General features: G+C 32.2%; 1 protein-coding gene across 1 annotated transcript in view; it reads right to left on the reverse strand.

Moving 5' to 3' along the window:
• The window catches only part of LOC126984336 (mucin-19-like), an 84,160-nt gene that overhangs the window by 31,224 nt on the left and 47,936 nt on the right, over nucleotides 1-5,000 (reverse strand). The gene's annotated exons all lie outside the window — the stretch shown is intronic.

Raw genomic sequence — 5,000 nt, forward strand, 5'->3', positions numbered from 1 at the left:
AATAAATAAATAAACACCAAAAAAATATCATGAGTTAAAACACAAAAAAATAAAACAAAAAAAAAATATCGAGGTAAAACAAACAAAAAATAAATAAATAAATAAAACACACACAAAAAAATATCATGAGTTAAAACAAAAAAATAAAACAAAAAATAAATAAATAAAACACAAAAAAAATATCATGAGTTAAAACAGAAAAAAATAAAACAAAAAATAAATAAATAAAACACAAAAAAATATCATGAGTTAAAACAGAAATAAACAAAAAATAAATAAATAAAACACAAAAAAAATATCATGAGTTAAAACAGAAATAAAACAAAAAATAAATAAATAAAACACAAAAAAAATATCATGAGTTAAAACAGAAATAAAACAAAAAATAAATAAATAAAACACCAAAAAAATATCATGAGCTAAAACAGAAAAAAATAAAACAAAAAATAAATAAATAAAACACCAAAAAAATATTAAAACAGAAAAAAAAGATTAAGTAAATAATTAAATAAACATCAAATAACAACGAAAAGAAAAAGAGACTAACAGGACACGGATTGAAAATATAAAAACAAAATAAGACAAAAAAAAAAGCATAAATTCCCTCAACCAATGAATCGTCTCTCCTGGCTGACGGATACATAGCTACCCACACGTTTCCTTGGTCCTGGGTTCGATCCCCGCCAAAGGAAAGGCGTGAAAATAGGCTGCATGAGTTTATTTTCTTCTTTTCTTTCATTTTTTTTTTTACCCGTGAAATCGTAACACACTGGTGCCAAGCGGTGGGATTCTGTGGGACCTTGTGTCGGAGATGAGCACCGAGGCAACGCGCAGCTTTAAAGTGACACCCCCCAACTCTATATTTCTTTAAGTTAGCCCCCAACTCTATATTTCTTTAAGTTAGCCCCCAACTCTATATTTCTTTAAGTTAGCCCCCAACTCTATATTTCTTTAAGTTAGCCCCCAACTCTATATTTCTTTAAGTTAGCCCCCAACTCTATATTTCTGTAAGTAAGCCCCCAACTCTATATTTCTGTAAGTAAGCCCCCAACTCTATATTTCTTTAAGTAAGCCCCCAACTCTATATTTCTTTAAGTTAGCCCCCAACTCTATATTTCTGTAAGTAAGCCCCCAACTCTATATTTCTGTAAGTTAGCCCCCAACTCTATATTTCTTTAAGTTATTTCCAACTCTATATTTCTTAAGTTAGCCCCAACTCTATATTTCTTTAAGTTAGCCCCAACTCTAAATTTCTGTAAGTAAGCCCCAACTCTATATTTCTTTAAGTTAGCCCCCAACTCTATATTTCTTTAAGTTAGCCCCCAACTCTATATTTCTTTAAGTTAGAACCCAACTCTATATTTGTTTAAGTTATTTCCCAACTCTATATTTCTTTAAGTTAGCCCCAACTCTATATTTCTTTAAGTTAGCCCCAACTCTATATTTCTTTAAGTTAGCCCCAACTCTATATTTCTTTAAGCCCCCAACGCTATATTTCTTTAAGTAAGCCCCCAACTCTATATTTCTTTAAGTAAGCCCCAACCTCTATATTTCTTTAAGTTATTTAACTCTATATTTCTGTAAGTTAGCCCCCAACTCTATATTTCTTTAAGTAAGCCCCCAACTCTATATTTCTTTAAGTTAGCCCCCAACTCTATATTTCTTTAAGTTAGCCCCCAACTCTATATTTCTTTAAGTTAGCCCCCAACTCTATATTTCTTTAAGTTATTTAACTCTATATTTCTTTAAGTTATTCCCAACTCTATATTTCTTTAAGTTAGCCCCCAACTCTATATTTCTTTAAAGTTAGCCCCCAACTCTATATTTCTTTAAGTTAGCCCCCAACTCTATATTTCTTTAAAGTAAGCCCCCAACTCTATATTTCTTTAAAGTAAGCCCCCAACTCTATATTTCTTTAAGTAAGCCCCCAACTCTATATTTCTTTAAGTAAGCCCCCAACTCTATATTTCTTTAAGTTAGCCCCCAACTCTATATTTCTTTAAGTTATTTAACTCTATATTTCTTTAAGTTAGCCCCCAACTCTATATTTCTTTAAGTTAGCCCCCAACTCTATATTTCTTTAAGTTAGCCCCCAACTCTATATTTCTTTAAGTTAGCCCCCAACTCTATATTTCTTTAAGTTAGCCCCCAACTCTATATTTCTTTAAGTTAGCCCCCAACTCTATATTTCTTTAAGTTAGCCCCCAACTCTATATTTCTTTAAGTAAGCCCCCAACTCTATATTTCTTTAAAGTAAGCCCCCAACTCTATATTTCTTTAAAGTTAGCCCCCAACTCTATATTTCTTTAAAGTAAGCCCCCAACTCTATATTTCTTTAAGTTAGCCCCCAACTCTATATTTCTTTAAAGTAAGCCCCCAACTCTATATTTCTTTAAGTAAGCCCCCAACTCTATATTTCTTTAAGTAAGCCCCCAACTCTATATTTCTTTAAGTTAGCCCCCAACTCTATATTTCTTTAAGTTAGCCCCCAACTCTATATTTCTTTAAGTAAGCCCCCAACTCTATATTTCTTTAAGTTAGCTCCCAACTCTATATTTCTTTAAGTAAGCCCCCAACTCTATATTTCTTTAAGTTAGCTCCCAACTCTATATTTCTTTAAGTAAGCCCCCAACTCTATATTTCTTTAAGTTAGCCCCCAACTCTATATTTCTTTAAGTAAGCCCCCAACTCTATATTTCTTTAAGTTAGCCCCCAACTCTATATTTCTTTAAGTAAGCCCCCAACTCTATATTTCTTTAAGTTAGCCCCCAACTCTATATTTCTTTAAGTAAGCCCCCAACTCTATATTTCATTAAGTTATTTAACTCTATATTTCTTTAAGTTATTTAACTCTATATTTCTTTAAGTAAGCCCCAACTCTATATTTCTTTAAGTTAGCCCCAACTCTATATTTCTTTAAGCCCCCAACTCTATATTTCTTTATGTTATCTCCAAACTCTATATTTCTTTAAGTTAGCCCCCAACTCTATATTTCTTTAAGTTAGCCCCCAACTCTATATTTCTTTAAGTAAGCCCCCAACTCTATATTTCTTTAAGTTAGCCCCCAACTCTATATTTCTTTAAGTTAGCCCCCAACTCTATATTTCTTTAAGTTAGCCCCCAACTCTATATTTCTTTAAAGTAAGCCCCCAACTCTATATTTCTTTAAGTAAGCCCCCAACTCTATATTTCTTTAAGTTAGCCCCCAACTCTATATTTCTTTAAGTTAGCCCCCAACTCTATATTTCTTTAAGTTAGCCCCCAACTCTATATTTCTTTAAGTTAGCACCACCCTCTATATTTCTTTAAGTTAGCCCCAACTCTATATTTCTTTAAGTTATTCCCCAACTCTATATTTCTTTAAGTTAGCCCCAACTCTATATTTCTTTAAGTAAGCCCCAACTCTATATTTCTTTAAGTTAGCCCCCAACTCTATATTTCTTTAAGTTATTTAACTCTATATTTCTTTAAGTTAGCCCCAACTCTATATTTCTTTAAGTTAGCCCCAACTCTATATTTCTTTAAGTTATTTAACTCTATATTTCTTTAAGTTAGCCCCCAACTCTATATTTCTTTAAGTTAGCCCCCAACTCTATATTTCTTTAAGTTAGCCCCCAACTCTATATTTCTTTAAGTTACAACTCTATATTTCTTTAAGTTATTTAACTCTATATTTCTTTAAGTAAGCCCCCAACTCTATATTTCTTTAAGTAAGCCCCCAACTCTATATTTCTTTAAGTTAGCCCCCAACTCTATATTTCTTTAAGTTAGCCCCCAACTCTATATTTCTTTAAGTTAGCCCCCAACTCTATATTTCTTTAAGTTAGCCCCCAACTCTATATTTCTTTAAGTTAGCCCCCAACTCTATATTTCTTTAAGTAAGCCCCCAACTCTATATTTCTTTAAGTTAGCCCCCAACTCTATATTTCTTTAAGTTAGCCCCCAACTCTATATTTCTTTAAGTAAGCCCCCAACTCTATATTTCTTTAAGTAAGCCCCAACTCTATATTTCTTTAAGTAAGCCCCAACTCTATATTTCTTTAAGTTAGCCCCAACTCTATATTTCTTTAAGTAAGCCCCAACTCTATATTTCTTTAAGTAAGCCCCCAACTCTATATTTCTTTAAGTAGCCCCCAACTCTATATTTCTTTAAGTTATTTCAACTCTATATTTCTTTAAGTAAGCCCCCAACTCTATATTTCTTTAAGTTATTTAACTCTATATTTCTTTAAGTAAGCCCCAACTCTATATTTCTTTAAGTTAAGCCCCAACTCTATATTTCTTTAAGTAAGCCCCAACTCTATAATTCTTTAAGTAAGCCCCAACTCTATATTTCTTTAAGTAAGCCCCGAACTCTATATTTCTTTAAGTAAGCCCCCAACTCTATATTTCTTTAAGTAAGCCCCCAACTCTATATTTCTTTAAGTAAGCCCCCAACTCTATATTTCTTTAAGTTAGCCCCCAACTCTAAATTTCTTTAAGTTAGCTAACTCTATATTTCTTTAAGTAAGCTCCCAACTCTATATTTCTTTAAGTTAGCCCCCAACTCTATATTTCTTTAAGTTAGCCCCCAACTCTATATTTCTTTAAGTTAGCCCCCAACTCTATATTTCTTTAAGTTATCCACCAACTCTATATGTGTTTAAGTTATTTAACTCTATATTTCTTTAAGTTAGCCCCAACTCTATATTTCTTTAAGTAGCCCCAACTCTATATTTCTTTAAGTAAGCCCCAACTCTATATTTCTTTAAGTAAGCCCCCAACTCTATATTTCTTTAAGTTAGCCCCCAACTCTATATTTCTTTAAGTAAGCCCCCAACTCTATATTTCTTTAAGTAAGCCCCCAACTCTATATTTCTTTAAGTAAGCCCCCAACTCTATATTTCTTTAAAGTAAGCCCCCAACTCTATATTTCTTTAAGTAAGCCCCCAACTCTATATTTCTTTAAGTAAGCCCCCAACTCTATATTTCTTTAAGTAAGCCCCCAACTCTATATTTCT

Source organism: Eriocheir sinensis, chromosome 57 (assembly GCF_024679095.1).
Source record: "Eriocheir sinensis breed Jianghai 21 chromosome 57, ASM2467909v1, whole genome shotgun sequence".
Lineage (NCBI taxonomy): Eukaryota > Metazoa > Arthropoda > Malacostraca > Decapoda > Varunidae > Eriocheir > Eriocheir sinensis.